Source organism: Hordeum vulgare, chromosome 1H (genome assembly GCF_904849725.1).
Source record: "Hordeum vulgare subsp. vulgare chromosome 1H, MorexV3_pseudomolecules_assembly, whole genome shotgun sequence".
Taxonomy (NCBI): Eukaryota; Viridiplantae; Streptophyta; class Magnoliopsida; order Poales; family Poaceae; genus Hordeum; species Hordeum vulgare.
Genome location: NC_058518.1, coordinates 196,616,958 through 196,639,673, shown reverse-complemented (window position 1 = coordinate 196,639,673; position 22,716 = coordinate 196,616,958). Strand labels below are relative to the sequence as shown.

The following is a 22,716-nucleotide window of genomic DNA, read 5'->3' as shown; positions in this document are numbered from 1 at the left end:
TACGAACCGGGACCGAATGGTCTCCACGTGGCCGCTGCGGCGAGCCCGGGCATGAGTTTCTTTAGTCCCGGTTGGCCACACCAATTGGGACAACATGGCATCCACGTGTCAGCATCTGCCGAGAGCTCGGGTTTTTTTTATGGGGGGGGGGGTTGGAGGGTTAATTTAGTGGTTTCATATTGTGTTAGCTAGCTAATAGAGAGAAGTGTCCTCTCTTTCTCCGTGCTTGGTCGACGCTAGCTACTATACATATAGACAGAACATGATGCTAGGTAATAAGCAAATAAAGGAAACCATTTGGAATACTTAACATCTTTTATAATATAACATATTTTACAATGCCTAACATCATCTACCTAAGATCCAATCACAAATAGTCTACATGGTATTCTCCATCACTAGATATGACGTGGTCAAAAAGGAATCCCGCCAATTCCTCTTTAATATCTTGTGTGCCATCATCTGATAGGGGTACATCCCGCTTCTTCGAGATCTAATTTAAAGAAGGGGGTCAATACATGCATATATATGAATAAAACTCAACACAATTGATGGTAATATATAAAATAAAGCTGTGCATATTCTTTACGTACTTCAAATTGTTCGTCAGAGATGCCCCGCCCAGAGGTCGAGAGGCAAATGAACTCGCATACATAGAATGCACATTTTTCATTCCCTTCTACCTGGTACAAGCACTTTATGAGAATATATAGAGTTCAATCAAACTGATAAGAAAGCATGGTAATGATATATTGATGAAAATTCGAATCAATTAGAGATGCGCGGAAATAGCTAGCTAGTACTACTTACTAGGGGGTGCGTAAATTGCAACTCTTTGGGTATACCGCGAACCTTATTCGTGAAATTCTTCCAAATCCTGCCAGGCAAAGAAAATGATTACTTGATATCAGGAAATTAATGAAAATTGCATGCCGGTATGGTCCCGGTATTGAGTGAACTTACTTCTTGGGCTTTGAAGTCATCTCCGCATAATCTTCGGGATCTTTACGTCTCAAGTCTAAGACACTTACTTTTCCCGCGTCAAGCTTAATGTATAGCAGAATCCAATGGTAACTGCTGATACGTCCATTTTGCATCATGCTTTCATGTTGATATTTATTGCTTTTTAGGCTGTTATTTCACTTCACGGTACAATACTTATGCCTTTTTTCTCTTATTTTGCAAGGTTTACATGAAGAGGGAGAATGCCGGCAGCTGGAATTCTGGCCTGAAAAAGGAGCAAGTTTGAGATGCCTATTCTGCGCAACTCCAAAAGCCGTGAAAATCAACGTGGATTTTTTTGGGAATATATAAAAAATACTAGGCGAAATAAGTACCAGAGGGGCGCTACCTGGAGGCCACAAGCCTGCCAGCCCCGGCCTACCCCCCTGGCCGGGACTAGGGGCTTGTGGGCCCCTTGTTGCCCCTCCGGCGCTCATCTTTGGCTATATGAAGGGTTTCGTCCGGAAAAAAATTAGAACAGAGCTTTTTCGTGGATTCGCCGCCGCCACGAGGCGGAACTTGAGCAAAACCAATCTAGAGCTCCGGCAGGACGATCCTGCCGGGGAAACTTCCCTCTTGGAGGGGGAAATCGTCCCCATCGTCATCACCAACACTCCTCTCATCAGAGAGGACTCGTCACCATCAACATCTTCATCAGCACCATCTCTTCTCCAAACCCTAGTTCATCACTTGTAACCAATCTCCGTCTCACAACTCCGATTGGTACTCGTAAGGTTGCCAGTAGTGTTAATTACTCCTTGTAGTTGATGCTAGTTGGATTATTTGGTGGAAGAGTTTATGTTCAGATCCTTGATGCTACTCATTACCTCTCTGGTCATGGATATGATTATGCTTTGTGAGTAGTTACTTTTGTTCCCGAGGACATGGGATAAGTCATGCTAATAGTAGGCATGTGAATTTGGTATTCGTTCGATATTTTGATGTGTTGTATGTTGTTTTTCCTCTAGTGGTGTTATGTGAACGTCGACTAAATAACACTTCACCATTATTTGGGCCTAGAGGAAGGCATTGGTAAGTAGTAAGTAGATGATAGGTTGCTAGAGTGATAGAAGCTTAAACCCTAGTTTACGCGTTGCTTCGTAAGGGGCTGATTTGGATTCACTAGTTTAATGCTATGGTTAGACTTTGTCTTAATTCTTCTTTCATAGTTGCGGATGCTTGCGAGAGGGGTTAATCATAAGTGGGATGCTTCTCCAAGTCAGGGAAGTAACCAAGCACCTGTCCACCCACATATCAAACTATCAAAGTAACGAACGTGAATCATATGAACATGATGAAAACTAGCATGACAGAAATTCCCATGTGTCCTCGGGAGCGTTTTTCCTCCTATAAAACTTTGTCCAGGCTTGTACCTTGCTACCAAAGGGATTAAGACACTTTGATGCACTGTTTCTACTTTTTTCTTGTTGCTTGCTACGAATCATCTCACTATACAATCACTTATTACCGATAATTTCAGTGCTTGCAGATATTACCTTGCTGAAAACCACTTGTCAGATCCTTCTGCTCCTCGTTGGGTTCGACACTCTTACTTATCGAAAGGACTACAATTGATCCCATATACTTGTGGGTCATCAAGACTCTTTTCTAGCGCTGTTGCCGGGGAGTGAAGCGCCTTTGGTGAGTGGAACTTGGTAAGGAAACACTCATATAGTGTGCTGAAATTTATTGTCACTTGTCACTATGGATACTAATCCTTTGAGGGGCTTGTTCGGGGTATCTTCACCTCGAACGGGAGCACAAAGAGTTTCCCCTCAACCTGCTGCACCTACTGAAAATATTTTCTTTGAATTTCCTTCGGGTATGCTTGAGAAACTTCTGGCTAATCCTTTTTACAGGAGATGGAACATCATATCCAAACCTGCATCTAATCTATGTAGATGAAGTTTGTGTTTTATTTAAGCTTGCAGGTTTGCCCGAGGATCAGGTCAATAAGAAGGTCTTTCCTTTATCTTTGAAGGATAAGGCGTTGACATGGTATAAGCTATGTGATGATACTGGATCATGGGACTACAACGGTTGAAATTGGAATTTCATCAAAAGTTTTATGCTATGCATTTAGTACATCGTGATCAGAATTATATTTATAATTTTTGGCCTCGTGATAGAGAAAGCATCGCTCAAGCTTGGGGGAGGCTTAAATCAATGTTATATTCATGCCCCAATCATGAGCTCTCGAGAGAAATTATAATTCAGAACTTTTAAGCTCGGCTTTCTCATGATGATCGCACCATGCTTGATACTTCTGGTACTGATTCTTTTATGAAGAGAGATATTGACTTCAAATGTAATTTATTGGAGAAAATTAAACGCAACTCTGAAGATTGGGAGCTTGAAGAAGGTAAGGAGTCAGGTATGAATTTCCAGTTTGATTGCGTTAAATCCTTTGTTGAAACAAATACTTTTTGTGACTTTAGCGCTAAATATGGACTTGACTCTGAGATAGTAGCTTCATTGTGTGAATCATTTGCTTCTCATGTTGATCTCCCCAAAGAGAAGTGGTTTAAATATCATCCTCCTTTAGAAGTCTATGTAGTTAAACCCAAACCAATTGAAGAGAGATTCATTTCCTATAATGATCCTGTTGTTCCCAGTGCTTACATTGAGAAACCACCTTTCCCTGTTAGGATAAAGGATCATTCTAAAGCTTCAATTGTGATACGTAGAGGCTACATTAGAACACCTACACCCCCTGAGCAAATTAGAGTTGAACCTAGCATTGCTATTATCAAAGATCTTTTGTCCGATGATGTTGAGGGACATAATATTCACTTATGTGAAGATGCTGCTAGAATTGCTAAACCTCACGCTAGAGACAAACATAGGCCTGTTGTTGGCACGCCTGTTGTTTCTGTTAAGATAGGCGATCGTTGCTATCATGGCTTATGTGATGTGGGTGCTTGTGTTAGTGCAATTCCTCAATCCTTATATGATGAAATCAAAGACGAGATTGCACCAATTGAGATAGAACCTATTGATGTCACTATTCAGCTTGCCAATAGAGATACTATCTGCCCTGTGGGAATTGTTAGGGGCGTTGAAGTCTTGTGTGGTAAAACGAAGTATCCAGCTGATTTCGTCATTCTTGCTACCACCCAAGATAGATTTTGTCCCATTATATTTGGAAGACCTTTTCTCAATACCGTCAATGCTCATATTGATTGTGAGAAGCAAACCGTCACTGTTGGCTTTGAAGGTGTCTCACATGAGTTCAATTTCTCCAAGTTTGGTAGCGAACCTCATGAAAAATAGTTGCCTAGTAAGGATGAAACTATTGCCTTAACTTCTATTGCCGTGCCTCCTACTGATCCCTTAGAGAAATACTTGCTTCAGCATGAAAATGATATGCATATGCATGAAAGGGATGAGATACATAGAGTTGTCTTAGAACAATATCCTATCCTTAAGAATAATCTGCCTGTTGAACTGCTTGGGGATCCGCCCCCACGAAAGGGTGATCCTGTATTCAAGCTTAAACAGTTGCCTAATACTCCTATGTATGCTTATCTTGATGAAAAAGATATATATGCTCTCATAATTAGTGCTAGCCTCTCAGAGTATGAAGAAAATAAGTTACTAAAAACTCTGAGGAAGCACCGTGCTGCTATTCAATATACTCTTGATGATCTTAAGGTCATTAGTCCCACTCTATGCGAGCACAAGATTAAAATTGATCCTGATTTCAAACTAGTTGCTGATCATCAAAGGAGATTGAATCCTAAGATGGAAGAAGTAGTGAGAAAAGAAATACTAAAGCTCCTGGAGGGAGGTATTATTTATCCTGTTGCTCATAGCGATTGGGTCAGTCCGGTGCATTGCGTCCCTAAGAAGCGAGGCATTACCATTGTCCCTAATGATAAGGATGAATTGATCCCGTAGAGGATTATTACTGGCTATAGGATGGTGATCGATTTTAGGAAATTGAATAAAGCCACTAGGAAAGATCATTACCCTTTGCCTTTTATCGACCAAATGCTAGAAAGACTGTCTAAACACACACACTTCTGCTTTCTAGACGGTTATTCTCATTTCTCCCAAATACCAGTTGCACAATCTGATCAGGAGAAAACCACTTTCACCGGCCCTTTCGGTAACTTTGCTTATAGACGTATGCCTTTTGGCTTATGTAATGCACCTGCCACTTTTCAAAGATGTATGATGGCTATATTCTTTGACTTTTGTGAAAAGATTGTTGAGGTTTTCATGGATGACTTCTCTGATTACGGGTCTTCTTTTGAGGATTGTCTCAGCAACCTTGATTGAGTCTTGCAGAGATGTAAACACTACTAGGAAATGGCCTGCTAGTGGCGCACCTGTTTTGGCTACTAATGGCGCACTATAGGTGCCCCACTAGCATCATGCCATTAGAATTTTTTACTAATGGCGAACCACACGTGCGCCATTAGTATATGGTATACTAATGGCGCACCAGGCAGTGCGCCATTAGTATAGCTCATGGTGCGCCATTAGTATGCCTCCCAGGTGTGCCATTAGTATGCCTCCCAGGTGCGCCATTAGTATGCCTCCCAGGTGCGCCATTAGTATGCCTCCCACATGCGCCATTAGTATAGCTCATGATGCGCCACAGGTTATACTACCAGCTCTAAAAATATTCAATTATTATCCTCACACCCACAAGAAGGTTCAAGATAAACACATATTACACCACAATGAAAATATGTTTATAAACATGCACATACATTGAACGCAAGTTGACAAACAAATTAACCTAGAGGAAGCATAATTTTCACCATCTTAACAATCATCTAGAACACACAAGTCACAAAAAGATAAGGACTATTGGTTACTATGAGAGACTTCAGATGGTCTAGAACACACAAGTTTGTATCTACACGCACAAAGTGCAAGCTCCAAAACACTCGAAAAACCAAATGGTCTACAAGACAATAAGGTCCATGATTACAGGTTGGTTGGTCCATAAACGCTAAAGAGTCATCATGTCCATGTGCATCAATAGGTTGAGTACCTGAAAACATTTTGCACAAATTTGTCAAGAAAGTGGAACCAGATCAAGTTGTTGAAATCTCATATGCGTATTAAAAATATTCGATCAAAAGATTATCATCATATCATAGTTAACAATATAGTTTCTATAAAAGTTATAATCATCTCACATGCTATTATATAGAACTATGTTCGAGTGCTTGTAAAACTACGCATTGAGCTATGCATTGAGGTATTATATAGAGTGATCTTGAACTATGCACTGCCGATATAAATATTATGTGCAGTTGCTTCAGTTTTATTTGTCTTTACATGTGAAATGCATAAATTACAACCAACTGGGCAAAAATGGGATGAAAAAATTGCGGAAAGATGCCTAGGCTACCGCCATTGGGGTGTTTAATCATTTAGCCTGGACTACTTTCTTCCTGTCAGCACTGAGACCATGAAGCGATGCATGTGTGAAGAAAGTATCAAACAGTGATGGGATATGTGTGTAATCTAGCAATGCTTTGAAAATCAACAACGCTAGATCAATTGTGCTACAAACCTATGAAGATACAACACGAGGGTTATTCAGAGAAAGAAAGGTAATATCATCACTGAAGCCCTTCAATTATATGATGATGAATCAAGCCAGAAATCTAGGAAGGCTTGCGGAAGCGTGCTCATCAGCAAATGATTTGAATATTCAATGCTGCTTAAAAAACTTACTGTTAAGTGTATCAACAAAGTATATAAAAATACTCACAGATTAATTCATGCAGCTCCAAATTTAAGTGTTTTCCACTCCCATTTTCTCTCCCATCTTTCTTAGTTGTTGTACCTGCAAGGCGACAACCACATTAGCTTGCTACTTAGCTGACTTCAGAATGATGCTCTACTGATTGTTGAAGAGGCGAGAGCACAAATAGGCAATGACTGTAAGAGGCTCCGGTGTGGAATTAGAACAACCATTTAGAGTTTCTTCCTAACATAACTTGGTGATGATTGAATTAAATAACCACAACATGGTAACTAGGAGTACTAACGAGTAAGGTGTTGGTTTTGATATGGCACCATGACTTACACTCTCAAGGATCACTGCATTAGCATGTGCTTCTTTAGAGCGGATGAACTCTTCAAGCTGACCAGGATCCACTGTTTCATCTAGAGGGACCCAGCTATCCTCTAGGCGCTCTTCTTCAACCTGTGAATTTGCACACCGAGAAGGGAAAATATGGCATTGAGAACATAACCACTTTTATATGGTGAAGGATGTCAATGAGACAGGTGCATTCATACTCAAGATCTTGCTGAAATGAACACAAATGACATAACTCGACTTACCTCATCACGTGGCTTTCCTAATGGAGAATTCTCAGCAATAAGTTCACAAGCTGAGGAGGATCGTCAAAAGAATCATCCAAGATATATGTATGTTTAATCCTGTCAATAAGAAAATTGGCGAACAATCAGCAAGCATAAAGAATGAAAGCAAGTGAATGCTGGAAAAGAAAAAATGTATGTTTGGTGTGTGCCCAAATTTAGCCCATGGAAACCCTGCAAAATTCTGCAGACCAAACTAGCAGCTCAGATTTGGGCCACACTTGGCCCCAAAAATGAACTGACGGGTAGATAGAACATAACCTAAAATTTTGGCATCAAACCATATAGCAGATAAAAAAATAAGCAGCTACAGTTTGAGAAGGCTGGCAAACTTTTGGTTCTCAAGGGGACCAAATCAAACAACCCCGTTCTTTGGCAGATATGTCCTAACTATGCAATTTACCACATGTGTGAAACAATATTCCACCTTATGTCCTTAAACGGTCTTCCTTTATCATCAACATAAGCTTCATTTATCTTTGTCAGTGTGTCAAGACCTTCTGCAACCGTCCCAAAGACCTGCAATCAACAGAACAAAGCAATGAACTCACTGAAGCAATCATCAACCTCTCGCCCAAACAGAAAAAGAAAACAGTGAATAAGGTACTACTAACCGTGTGCTTGTCGTCAAGGTAGTGGACATCATCCCTCAAGGTGATGTAGAACTAAAGAAATAAAAAATAGATATCAATAAGTTAGAAGCAGGCAGACCTAGGTCCTAAAAAATCAAAGATTAGTAGCATTGTAATATTGTACCTGTGAGGCATTGCAATTCTCACCAGCACTTGCCATAGCAATAGTACCAGTTTTTGAATGCCTTAATTCTGGACGGATTTCATCATTAAAAAATCGAGCTTGATCACCATAAAGGAACCTGGAGAAAGAAGATTCAACTTTCAGGCATATCTTTGACAGCAATAGCCAGCCTAAGTTCAAGTAAATATCGAAAACAAAAGACCAAAGTATCAGGTTCAGATCTTAGTAAGTAGTAACACACACACGCACGCACACAAAAACATAAGTTGGGGCGAACACATATATGAGAGTTCAGTAAAACAATGCTCACTTGTACACGGAATCACCACCACTGCCAGTCCCAGTAGGGTCCCCAGATTGTGCCAGGAAATCCTTCTCCACCTTGTGGAAAAGACACCCATTGTAATACTTCATTCTGTTTAAGTCAAAGCATAATGTCAGAGAATGAGCACCTCTACGTTGTGATATAAGAACAACAGACACATCTATAATCACTGTAATTTGAAATCATAAATCTACAGCAGGGTGGAAACAAGCCACAAGCTCTGACAACTCATAATCAGATGGCATTGACATTAAAAATTTAAAAGCTCGTGATACTATGTTAACCCTCACCACCAATAGGCAACAAAACAAACAGTTTGAAACCATACTGCAGGTTTTTTGTAAAGTAAAAAACAAACAAGCCAGGAAATAATATGTCCTTGTATGCTGATCTACAATCACATCTTTGACAGGCTAAAATATTTAGTTAACAATGAAATGAGGTTATCATGTATGAATTCACTAAGACATGAAAAGCCAAGGACTGTTGTTCCACATTTATAATCACCACATCAACATAGAAATGGAAAGACATGTGATAGGCACCAAGTCTGATGGTATGTACTGGCCATGCCGACCATCTCATAAGGTTTAGGACATATGGTCAGGAAGTGACAACTACGACTAGAAAACATCAAACGACGTGTGTGTCCCAGAAAGCAAAATAGAAACCACAAGGGTCAAGGGTTCGCATTTTGTGCTATCCAAATCCTACATGGCCGACATCTCAGATATAGCACGGAGTCGTCCAGAGGAAGCATCAACCCGGCCTTGAATCGTCAGCCCGAGTTGTGCTGTGAATTTCCCTATCTGCTCACGAATACGAACTTGCCACTGAATTCCTCGCCTACGGCAACAATAGATAGTGATGGCAAAAAAATCACCAATTCACAGGCATATTCGGCACCTATACTATCGTCAATCAACCGTTCCAACGAGAGGACTGATTCCATGGAACAGCAGCACCGGCGCAGATAAGATTCAGACTGTCTATGGCTTCCCGAGTAAGATCACTGCCCTCTAGACCCCTGTGAAGGATGCTGTAGTTACCGCGGTATCGACGTTACCTGCCAATTTACAAATTGATATGTTAGAATATAACCTGCATATGACACAATTGACTGTCTGTCAATCGACGATTGCATCATGGTTGCATATAGAGGACAGACAGCAACTCAGGACTTCGGCACCCCTCCCATCTCAGATCTACCGCAGGAAAAATAAATAAAACAGGGCATGCCTTCCTATCTGGTTAGACAGGCATGTTTCTGGTGAGCAACACCTGACCGTTGATCAAAACAAATAGTCCTAAAAAAAGGAAATTCATAATTATTCACGATGTGTTCTATTAAACTGCAGAATCTCTCTTATATAAAAAAAACTATATGAGGTGAAATGTCATGAAGCTACTAGCTTGGTTGCTTCTTTTATCTAGCATACACGTACGTGATTTGTTATAGCATTCATAAACCAACACGTGATTTTTTATCTAGAAATATGCATGTTTAATCACAGTCACAAGAACAAACAAGGTTCCAAACCCTTATGCAAGTCCTATAACTCAGATCATGACAGCACATTGAGGTCTATTCTGTTGGATATAAAACTAACAAGAAGCAATTGCAGCATAAATACCTCTAGAAGGGCTCGGATGGTGAGCTTGATGGTCTCCTTGCAGAGGTGTCCTTGTAGTTCTTCTCCAGGAACTCCCTCATGGAGTTGGAGTTCCTCCCCGTGGCGTTGGCCTTCCAGGTGGAGAAGGTGCCGGAGGGGTCGGTCTGGTACAAGCCGGGCTTGTCCGTGTACGGATCGAAGCCGACGATGAGGGTGGAGAGGCCGAAGGGGCGGACTCCGCCGCTCCGGGTGTACTTCTGCTGCAGGTCGGCGATGTAGCGGGTGATGTACTCGACGGTGACGGGGTCCTCGACGGTGAGGCGGTGGCTCTAGCACTCGACGCACGCACGGTTGATGAGCACCCGCGCGTCCGCCTGTGGGCCGGAAGGCGAGGTGGGGAGGAGGGGGAGCAAGAGGGGGAAGGGGATTCGATGGTACCTGGAGTCCTGGAGCTTGGGGGTGGACTTCTTCTCGACGCCGAGGACAACTGTGTCGGTGCCGCACATGCCGACGGTGGCGTTGCCCTTGCGGACGGCCTCGAGGCGGCGGCGGCGGCGGGTGGTGTGCGGGAGGAGGAAGCGGTTTGCGGGCGGGGATGGGGTCAATGGACCGGGTGCAGGGCGGTTCTTGTTTCAAGTTTTCGGGTGGAGCGCGCCGCGTAGTGGGGGAGCGTTTTCGGTGGAGAGGAAGGAAATTGAAATTTCGATTGGGAGGGAAACAGAAACTACTAATGGCGCACCACCTACAAATGCGCCATTAGTAGTTTTGCACAAAATATATATATATAGTAGTGGCGCACCACGTACAAATGCGCCATTAGTAACCCTGGTTACTAATAGCGCACCAGTTGGTGGTGCCCCATTAGTAGTTTTGCCAAAAAAATTATAGTAGTGGCGCACCACCTACAAATGCGCCATTAGTAACCCTGGTTACTAATGGCGCACCAGCTCGTGGTGCGCCATTAGTAGTTTTGCAAAAAAAATTATAGTAGGGGCGCACTGGGTGAGTGGTGCGCCATTACTAGTTAAACTAGTAATGGCGCACTCTGCCCCGGTGCGCCATTAGTACTTTTGCAAAAATAAAATTATAGAAGTGGTGCACCGAGTGTGTGGTGCGCCATTAGTGTCCATCACACTAATGGCACACCTGCACATGGTGCGCCATTGCTATATAGTAGTGGCGCACTATTTGTCTGGTGCGCCATTAGTGTCTATATCATCTATAGCCCTTTTCCTAGTAGTGAAAGTAACCAATCTTTTCTTGAATTGGGAGAAGTGCCACTTTATGGTTAATGAAGGCATCATCTTAGGACATAAAATTTCTGAAAGAGGTATTGAAGTCGATAAGGCTAAGGTTGATGCAATCGAGAAAATGCCATACCCCATAGATATCAAAGGTATAAGAAGTTTCCTTGGTCATGTTGGTTTCTATAGAAGGTTCATTAAAGACTTCTCTAAGATTTCTAGGCCTCTTACCAATCTCTTGGAAAAGGATATTCCTTTTTTTTACGATGATTGTGAGGAAGCCTTCGAAATACTTAAGAGGGCTTTGATAACTGCACCTATTGTTCAACCACCTGATTGGAACTTACCCTTTAAAATCATGTGTGACGCTAGTGATTACGATGTTGGTGTTGTTCTAGGGCAAAGAGTTGAGAATAAGTTGAATGTTATTCACTATGCTAGTAAAACTCAAGATAGTGCCCAAAGAAACTATGCTACTACGGAAAAGGAGTTTCTAGCAGTCGTGAAAAGTTCAGGTCTTACATAGTTGATTCCGAAGTCATTATTCACACTGATCATGCTGCTATTAAGTACCTCATGGAGAAGAAAGACGATAAACCTAGACTTATCAGATGGGTTCTCTTGCTACAAGAATTTGATTTGCACATTGTCGACGGGAAGGGTGCTGATAACCCAGTAGCAGATAACTTGTCTAGGTTGGAGAACGTTCTTGATGACCCACAACCTATTGATGATAGCTTTCCTGATGAGCAACTGAATGTCATCAATGCTTCGCCTAGTGCACCGTGGTATGCTGATTATGCAAACTACATTGTTGCCAAATATATACCACCTAGTTTCACATAACAGCAAAAGAAGAAATTCTTCTTTGACTTGAGACATTACTTTTGGGATGATCCTCACCTCTAAAAGGAAGGAGTAGATGGTGTTATTAGACGTTGTATACCTGAACATGAACAGGGACAGATCCTACAGAAGTGTCACTCCGAGGCCTACGGAGGACACCATGTGGGAGATAGAACTGCACACAAGGTATTGCAATCAGGTTTCTATTGGCCCACTCTCTTCAAGGATGCCCGTAAGTTTGTCTTGTCTTGTGACGAATGTCAAAGAATAGGTAATATTAGTAAACGTCAGGAAATGCCTATGAACTATTCACTTGTCATTGAACCATTTGATGTTTGGGGCTTTGATTATATGGGACCTTTTCCAAAATCCAACGGGTATACTCATATCCTAGTTGCTGCTGGTTATGTCACTAAGTGGGTAGAAGCTATCCCCACTAGTAGTGCGGATCACAAGAGCTCTATTAGGATGCTTAAGGAAGTTATCTTCCCTAGATTTGGAGTCCCTAGATATCTAATGACTGACGGTGGTTCACATTTCATTCATGGTGCTTTCCGTAAAACGCTTTCTAGGTATGATGTGAACCATAGATTTGCGTCTCCCCATCACCCTCAGTCCAGTGGTCGAGTAGAGCTAAGCAATAGAGAGATTAAACTGATTCTGCAAAAGACTGTCAACATGTCTAGAAAGAATTGGTCTAATAAGCTCGATGATGCACTGTGGGCTTATAGAACTGCCTATAAGAATCCCATGGGCATGTCTCCGTCCAAAATGGTGTATGGTAAAGCATGTGATCTACCTCTTGAGTTAGAGCATAAAGCTTATTGGGCAATCAAAGAGCCCAACTTTGATTTCAAACTTGCCGATGAGAAGAGGTTATTTGACATTAGCTCGGTTGATGAATGGAGAACTTAGGCATATGAAAATGCCAAGTTATTCAAAGAAAAGGTTAAGAGGTGGCATGATAAGAGGATACAAAAGCATGAGTTTAATGTAGGTGACTATGTCTTGCTATACAATTCTCATTTAAGATTCTTTGCAGGCAAGCTTCTCTCTAAATGGGAAGGTCCCTATATTGTTGAGGAAGTATATCGTGCCGGTGCTATCAAAATCGACAACACGGAAGGTAATTGTCCGAGAGTGGTAAACGGGCACATAATCAAGCATTATATCTCAGGTACTCCCATAAATGTTGAGAGCAACATTATCAATACCATAACTCCGGAAGACTACATCAGGGATATTTATCAGCCTATTTCAGACTCCGAAAACGAGGAGGTATGTGATTCGGTAAGTAAACCGACTCCAAAACTTTTCCTGTAGCAATTTTCCTCCGTTTTGGAATATTTGAAAAAATAGAAAAATTTAAAGCAATCCGGAAAGTGCCCGAGGAGGGGACAAGCCTCCTAGCCCCGGCCTCCCCCCTTGGACGGGGGTGGAGGGATTGTGGCCACCTCGTGCGCCTCCCGGACTCCATTTTCGTGTGGAGTACTCCTTCTAGTCTGAAAAAAATCAATATATACTCCCCCGTATGGTCTGACCCTCGTATCATGCAAATTCCCTCCGTTTTCATTTCGAGCTTGTTTTCTGCCGCAGATTTAGAGCAAGATGTCGTCTCAGGAATCTGCGGGGGAGAACAATCTCCCTCAAGTCTATGGAGAAGTATATGTTGATCTGAAAAGGATGGAAGTCATAGAGGTCAGGGAAAGGCTACCTAAAGAAACCAAGGGCAAAGCTAAGGAGAAGAGTCAGGCATGGGACGAAGTGCAATCTGTGCTCAACAAGGAAGAAGTTAAAGAAGTGGATTTCCTCCAACCCTACCTCCACCTACTATATCCATCCTTGATTGAACTTCTCAGGTTTTTGAAACAACTCGTGCTCGCAATACTTATCTCACTCGTGAAGTTGTTTTGCTGGAGAAACACATCACATATCTCCAAGGTATAAATCAAAGATTAATGGCCCTCTTGGAATCAAAGATTGCACCAACTCCACCACCATCACCTCCAAAGGAAGATATCTAAGCATGAGTATGGGTAATCCCCTTGGCTTGTTCCAAGATTGGGGGACTTTCCCCGGTATCGTATCACCATCATATCTTTTGCTTTTACCTTTGTTTTAGTTTGTTCCTTTTCAGTTCTCTTTCTCTAGTAGAATAAAAGTCTTAGTGTTTTAGTCTTGAGTTTTGCTTTGCGTCACCCCCGATGTATTCGAGCTCGTGAGCGATATAATAAAGAGTATCTTAGTTGAAGGGCTTTGTCATTTGCCATGATCAAAAGATCGAGAAAGAACAAAGCATGAAAGATCATATAGTGATCTTATGGGAAGTGATGGCTTCACATATAAAAAGGATGATGATTGAAACTTGTTGAGGGTAGACAAACGTAGACCTTGGTCATTCTTGCAATTAATAGGAAGTGTTAAAGAAATACATGATTGTGAACACTCACTAAACTATTACATGCCTAGAAGTAGATGTTGGACAAGGAAGACAACATAATGAATTGTGTTCGCTAGGTTCCGAACAATGTTATATAATTAGAGATCGCTTAGCATGTGAGGATTGCTTCCACCTCATATTATCCAAAACTCCGGCACCAAGTAGAGATAGTACTTGTGCATCCGTAAACCTTCAACCAAGTTCTGCCATGAGTGTACACCATACCTACCTATGGATTGAATAAGATCCCTCAAGTAAGTTGTCATCGGTGCAAGCAATAAAAATTGGTCCCTAGTATGGATGATCTATTAGTGTGTGGAAAATAATCTTTGTACGAACCTGTGATGAGGAAGACATAAAAGCAACAGACTACATAATAACGTTCTTTACCACAGGAGGCAATATAAAGTGACATTCCTCCGCACTAAGAGGACACGCATCCAAACCTCAAAAGCGCATGACAACCTCTGCTTTCCTGTACGAAGGGCATATCTTGTACCTTTACTTTTTCCCCTTGAAAGAGTCATGGTGATCTTCACCAATTCCTTATTTTGCCTTTATCTTTACTACTGGAATCTTCTGGTTTGCCGAAAGCGAGAGCTGACGGCAAATGATAGTTTAACTAACGGCAAAGCTTTGCCGTCACTGTGCTATCCGCAAAGGAACCGGCCAAGATTTTATCGGCAATCACCTTCTTTGTCGTCAGCTGAAGGTCGACCGACGACAAAGACTTTGCCATCAGCTTTGTGGCACGGGCTGACGGCAAAGAGCAATGGCGGCAACGGCGCAGGCCGAGCCCCGTTAGAAGGTTAACGGAAGGCTTTGCCCACAGCCTTAGCAAAGCTGACGGCAAAGCCGAAACCCTGGGTCCCCTTTTTGCCCACAGCCGTAGCAAAGCTAACGGCAAAGCCGAAAACCTGGGTCCCCTTGGTCGCCTCTTTGCCGATAGCTGGAGCACAACTGACGGCAAAGCCGAAAATCTGGGAAAATTTGGTATTCCCAGAGTTGCCCGGATACACAAGCTGCCACCACGTGTCTTCTTTGCCGTCAGTCCACCGACGGCAAAGCCGTTGCCATCAGTAAGCTGTAGGCAAAGACCCTCTCCTCTTTTTTCATATTTGTTTTCTGTTAATTCCACGCATTTGCAAAACATAGATACAAATATCAGCATATATATATTTGCCCAGCCCCTAAACAGCACCACAAGTGCATCACAAAGTGCAAACAGCATAACACAAGTGCATCACCAAGTGCAAACATCATGAATATATGTAGTTAAAGTGCAAACAAGATCACAAAGTATTACAAGGCATCACAAGTGCATCCGCAAATACAAGTGCATTACAAAGTTCATCTAAGACTACACAAGTGCATTACAAAGTCCCTCGAGCATCCATCCACATGCCATGCTGCTTTATCAAAATCTGCATAATGAGAAAGAAGTTAGAAGAAGAATACAATAAGAAAGAAGTTATCTAAATTAAGCTAAGCAATTAGAAGAAGAAGTGGAAGAAGAAGAAGAAGCAGAAGAAGAAGTGGAAGAAGAAGAAGAAGAAGAAGAAGATGGAGAAAAAGAAAGAAGAGAAGTTATCTTTTTCTCCTCTTTCTTCTTCTCTTATTTCTTCATCTCTTGTTTGTTCTTCTCTTCTGGTTTCTTTTAAAACTTTCTAAACTAATTATGTCATTTTTGAGCTCTAATATCAACTAGAATTTACTAAGCTAACTAAAGCATGGCTAATATCAACTTGAATTTACTAAGCTAACTAAAGCATGTCATAATCTAAGTTGATCTAAACAATAAGAAGAATAAGAAGGAGAGGAATAACTTATCGAATGCCAAGAAACCGAGGAGAAGCTCCATCTCCGTTGGTCGCTGGGTTGCTAGGGCTCTCACCAGGAGAAGTAAAGGGATCGTGGGATTCAACTCTGGAATGATGCTCCAACAAGGCAAGAGTTAAAATATGTGGTTAGCACGACGGCAGACAATGGTATAAGACCGTGCAAGGATGGTCATGGAAAGGTAACTCACCATTCCCACCAGAGAAGGCATCGGCGGAGGGGGCGGCAAACCTTGCTTCTCACACATAGCCTGCAAATTAGTTTTCGAGGAGTCAAAGAAATAGCCTTGTTGCGTCTCACACATAGCCTTGCTTCTCACACAACCAACTTACCGCAACGAAGCCGTGCATGGCCTTCGCATGGGCATTATTGCGTGCCCTCTCCTCCTCAAGCAACCTATGCGTATTCCGGTCCCTCTCCTCCAACAAGAGCCTGGTTGCCTCCCACTCCTTCATAAGTGCGGCCTGCAACCACTCCTCAAAAGGAATTTTCATCATCCATCCAGGGACCAAACAACGAAAGAAATAATGAAGAAAACTAACCTCGATGGCAAGATCAACTGGCCTCGCGCGTTGCCGTATTACAGGAGCGGAGCTCGTTTGCCTCCCCTTGATCTGAGACAGAGTCTCAGTGATAGGGACGAAGCCATCACACATGGCCAGCGTGCCATGACTCTTACCGCCACCAGAGATCATTAACGCCTCTGGATCGATAGAATTCTGGCTCGGGTCAAAGTCAGGCCCGTGCAGCTGTTTGACCACCTCGGAATAAGACGTCATGTTGTTGTAGGCGGACAGGCTTGTGTACACCGACGGCCCGTCCACCTCAGAATATGCCTTCGCCGTCTTGTACGAGCCCTTATGGGCCATGCTAAACGCGGCGTATCCCTGAGGCTCGGGCTGGTTATTGTGTTTGGCCTACACTAAAAGACAAAGAATTAGTACAACAAAAATCATGAATGAATGAATTATTGATGAAACAAAACAAGGCACACATACCCATTTTTTGGCGTATTGCTAGATGTTGGCATTGCCTTGGTGGTGTGGCACACCAACCAATTGGGCACGACAGTCCTTGGCCATAGTGTGGGTGCTCAACCAAGCCTCTGTACACCACCTGTCCGCTATCATCTCCCAACAATCCATCTTATCGGCCAACCATCTCGGGGGCACCTATGAATGTAAGTTAATGAAGAATGAAACTAAGTATTATAACTAAATAGACCTAACTAGCCCTAAGAATTGATCTTTGGAATGTACGTACCTCCGTGTACTCGGTCTTATCAAGGAAAATCTTTCGACATTCAGTCTTTGTCTTCGGCTCCCCTTGCTTGGCGTACCAATCTCGAACAGCCTGAACACGCAGCTCGTGCCTCGTGTTATTCCATAAACTTTTGCATTCTTTCACGAGGTTCTTCTTGGCCGCCTCCTCCGTCCCCTCCTCGACCCTAAAGTAACTCTGCAATTATGCCAAATAGATGCACAGATGAATAGTGAAATGATTTGGAAGGAAATAACAATATATAACATTGTATACTTTTTATTGGGTAAAATAATAGTTACCCAAAAATCAGCCAACACCTTGTCGGCCACGCTCACGCAAACAACACCATTGACATGTGTGTTTTCCGGGAGCAGAGCGGCTTGGTAATGCTCCCACTTGAGTCCTGGCTCGGGAACCATACCCTCACCGGGCAACTGCACTATCGCGGGGAAGTGCTCCCTAAGTAAAGCACCAAGGAGGCAGTTTGGATTCCGGGTATTCTACGGGTAATCCCACCCCTACATAATGATAAGGCAACTACATTAGCTACTTGGTGAAATATAATGATATAAGGTACACAATATATATCAACTTACTTCTCGCCATCTGGCTTAATGAACGCCTTGTGCTGCAACTCCTATCGGTCTGGAACTCGTGTCATACCACGTTGGTAGACCGACTTGTTGGCAGCCCCCTCAGCCTCAGCCTCAGCCCCCTCCACTTCATCCTCCGCCTCAGCACCCTCCGCCTCAGCCCCCTCCGCCTCAGCCTCCGCCTCAGCACCCTCCGCCTCAGCCTCCGCCTCAGCCCCCTCCATCGGTGTTTGCTCCTGGACGGCAGGATGCCGCACCGGTGACACCCTCGTCTGCAAGGGTGAAGTGGCTGAGACAGAAGTAGTAGAGGGTGGTGGCGACTCGCTCCTATCATGCAGCCTCCCTCTCCCACGACCACGTCCTCTGCCTCAGTTCTTTCCTATGCCTCTCCCACCGGGCTCCTCGGCAAAGCTCTACAACAAAGTTCTCCATAGCTGCCCAGATGCTATCCTCAACTTATCCCCGCCTGCCATGTCTCACCACCTGTAATGATAAATAGTTAAATAATTAGTACAAATTCAAGGACAATAATGAAATGAACAATAATAAATACATGAATAATTCAACTAATAATTGAATAATTCAACAACAATGTTTGGATGCTTACAAACTACTAATAGTCTGGATCATTTGTCTCTTCTCCATGGTCAATTGAAGCAAAATCATCATCAGTATCACACGTGTCGTCATGACTGATATCATGTGGAAGTCCTTTTTGTAACCAATCAAGCATTGATAGCTCATCGGCATTGGTAACTGCTTCTACTTCCACTTCTTCCTCATCATCACGTGAGTCTTGTTCCTCCGTGTTTAGGGTGGACGTAGAGCAGTTTCGGGTACGACGTCTGACGCCACATGATTCTTGGAAGAATTCTCCATTATATGTTATTGGGTCAATTTGAGGTTCATAATCGTCTTCATTTGGGGGAGGTGGTCTAAGATGTGGTGGCACGTCGAACATGACATACCATCCTTCGAGGTTCTTAACACTTTGACGATAGTATGGCAGATAGAAAACTTGGGTGGCCTGTTGAGCCACAATATAGACATTGGCGCTGCTTAACTGCATGTCTTGTCGAATTTCGACAATCCCAAGATGTTCATGAGTCCATCTTGTCTTAGTAGGATCGAACCAATGACATTTGAACACAACAACCTTCGAAGGATTTTCACCATAATAATGAAGTTCGTAGACTTCTTCAAGTCTTCCATAATACTCGACACCTCCCTTGCCTATAGAAGAGACACCGGAATTGTTTGTTTTTCGCCCGGGCATTGAAAGCTCTTTGCTAGCAGTACGAAAGCGATACCCGTTGATGTCGTACTTCTGAAATGTACGGACCTTAAAGTCAAAACCATTAGCTATTTGTCTCACTTCATCGTCGACTTGCTCTTCTGAATTAGCCTAGAAGTTAAGAAAAGATAGAGTTTGGTGTGTTACTCATGAGTAATAGCAACAATGGAAATCACTTATTATATATAAGGGAGGTACCGTTTTTTGAACCAAGAGATGAAACCGGGATAGCCGCCTCCTGTCTTTTCAAGAAGTTCAAACTCGAGAATGGATTCTTTTTCGATTGCAACACCATTCGAGAATTGTTCGACGTATCGACTGTATCAATTAATAATAGTTGTTAGACACAAAACTTGTTAAAAGTTGTGAAACAATGTACAGAGCACTTACTCGATGTATGGCTGAACTTCTGTTAAGTTGTTCAATATATACATCGTTAGTGTGCGCCACTCCTCGACGCACATCTACTTTGGTTTTCCCACACCAGAAGGTGCGAGCGTCCATTTGAAGAGGCTGAGATTGGATTCACGTCGTTTGGGGTCGCCCAGATTGTACCGAGGCTTTGGATTATGCAAGCTGTGCATAGTGGCATCATAGTGTGCTGTTACGAAGTTGGCCGCCTCCTCGGTAATGAACGCCTCGGCCATCGATGGTTCAATTCTACATTTATTTTTACATTTTCCTCGAAGTGTCTTCTGCATTCTTTCAGTTGCGTAGCACCAACGATTTTGCACAGGGCCACCCAATCTTGCCTCGGCTGGGAGATGCAAAATCATGTGTTGCATCGGATTAAAGAAGCCCGGTGGAAAAATCTTCTCTAACTTGCAGAGCAACTCAGGCGCCAACTCTTCCATGTCATCTATCAAGGCACGCGACAACTCTTTAGCACAAAGAACACGGAAGAAATAGCTCAACTCGGTCAATACTAGCCATTCAGCCTCGGGGATATAGACGCGCAACATCACCGGCATTATCCGCTCAAGCCATATGTGCCAATCCTGAATCTTGAGCCCAAAAATTTTCATTTTTTCAATGCTCGCTCCCCTCGCTAGATTCGCAGCATACCCATCGGGGAACAACAACTTTTTTTGCACCCACAAGAGGATTTCCCTTATTGCTCCCTTCTCAAGATTGTACCAGGCAGGTGGTTTGGACCAATTTTTTCTTCCTTTTGGTTCTCGCATGTTTAGTGATGGCCTATCACACACAGTCTCCTGGTCAACTCTAGCCTTTGTATTATCTTTGCCCTTATCAGTGCCGAAAAATGTGCCAAGAAGGGCCTCGGTGATATTCTTTTCAGTGTGCATCATGTCAATGTTATGTGGAAGTAGGAGGTCTTCGAAGTAGGGGAGATCCCAGATGCATGGCCTGTGGGTCCAGGCGTGTTCCTCATTATAACCCAAGAAATACGCTAGATGGTTTGGATCAGGCTCTATAGATTTTAACAGTTCATTAATTTGTGCCCCCGTCAACGCAGGTAGTGCTGATTGTTTTACAACTTTACCTTTCATGAAATTCTTCTTGTCTTTTGTGAATGGATGGTCCATAGGCAAGAACTGTCTATGCAAGTCAAAGCAGGAATACTTCCCACCCGCCGGCAACCAATGAAACTTAAGAGCTGCCTTGCATTGTGGGCATGGGAACCTTCCATGCACACACCAGGCAACGAAAAGCGCAAATGCCGGCAGATCATGCAACGAATATTGGTACCAAGCATACATTTGAAAGTTCTCTTTCTTAGCTGCATCGTATGTGTTGACCTCATTCACCCAAGCTTCTTTCAAGTCATCCATCAGCGGTTGCATGTACACACTCATATTCTTCCCCGGGTAGTTTGGCCCTGGAACTATCAACGTCGGAAATACGTGCTTTCTTTGCATAATGGATGATGGTGGAAGATTGAGGGGAATGACAAATACAGGCCAGCAACTATATTGGGTAGCCGTCATACCAAAAGGATTGAACCCATCGAGGCTGATGGCGATTCGACAATTCCTTGGTTCTTTAGCTTTTTCCTTATGTATACTATCGAATGTCTTCCATTGCGTCACCATCTGAAGGGTGTACCAACATCGGAACTCCGTGTTCATCTAATTCTTTCCTAATTCCATGTTTGTGCCATGTCATCTGTTTTCCTGTTTCTTCGAGCATGTAAAGTCGTTGAAGTCTTGGTAGGATCGGCAGATACCGTAGGACGCTCACGGGGATTTTGCTCTGCTTCTTCTCACCTTCACCGTTTTCTACCTCAACATATCTGGAGGACTTGCAAAATGGACAATACGTTTCGTCCGCATACTCTTTCCTAAATAAGGCACATCCCTTCTCACAAGCATGTATCTCCTCATACGGCATCTTGAGTGCACTAAGGATTTTGTCTGACTCATATAGGTTTGAAGGCATAATATGACCTTCTGGTAGAAAGCGCCCAAATAGGGTCATCACTGAGTCAAACAGGTCTCTTCCAATGTTGAATTGGGCTTTCAGAGCCATTACTTGTGCGATGGCATCTAGCTGAGAAATCTTAGTGTGCTCGTGAAGAGGACGTTTTGAAGACTCCAACATGGCATAGAAGGCTTTCGCGGATTCCTCCATCTCTTCGTCCTTGTTGCGAGCATCATCAAAGTCATTCACCATGTCTTCAATCCCTGTACCATAATCATCCGTGCGCCGAAGCAACACCTCGTCTCTGTTACGTTGGGCCGACTCACCATGAAATGTCCACAAGGTATAGCCGGGAGTAAAACCACGCATCTACAGGTGTTTACCCATTACATCCTTTGTCTGTCATGAATAATTCTTGCACTTAGTGCAGGGGCACTATGTTTTTGGCTGGCCTTTAGAAAATGTCGTTTCCACGAATTCATAGGTTTTGCTCAACCATTCATCGGTCATATCTCTCTGTCTATGGTGACCGGTGTACATCCATTCACGATTAGTCATTCTGGCAAGCTAGCTACATAGTATCCACGTATGAAACAATATAAATTATAAGTTCATCAAATATGTTAAATTAATTATGGCCATTTTCTAATCATGGTTAATACATTGGGATGCACGGCATGCACACCTACCAGCTACTAGGTAAAGATGGGTCCTAATCCCACCCGAGTATGTGTAGATTGGGTCATTTCCCCATGCTCTGCTCCC

General features: G+C 43.0%; 2 pseudogenes; both read right to left on the bottom strand.

The window, feature by feature from the left end:
• Positions 1–5,968: 5,968 nt before the first annotated feature.
• LOC123397947 lies at positions 5,969–9,584 on the bottom strand (annotated as a pseudogene).
• Positions 9,585–9,851: 267 nt separating this feature from the next.
• LOC123397936 overlaps positions 9,852–22,716 on the bottom strand; it is a 47,665-nt pseudogene continuing 34,800 nt past the window's right edge.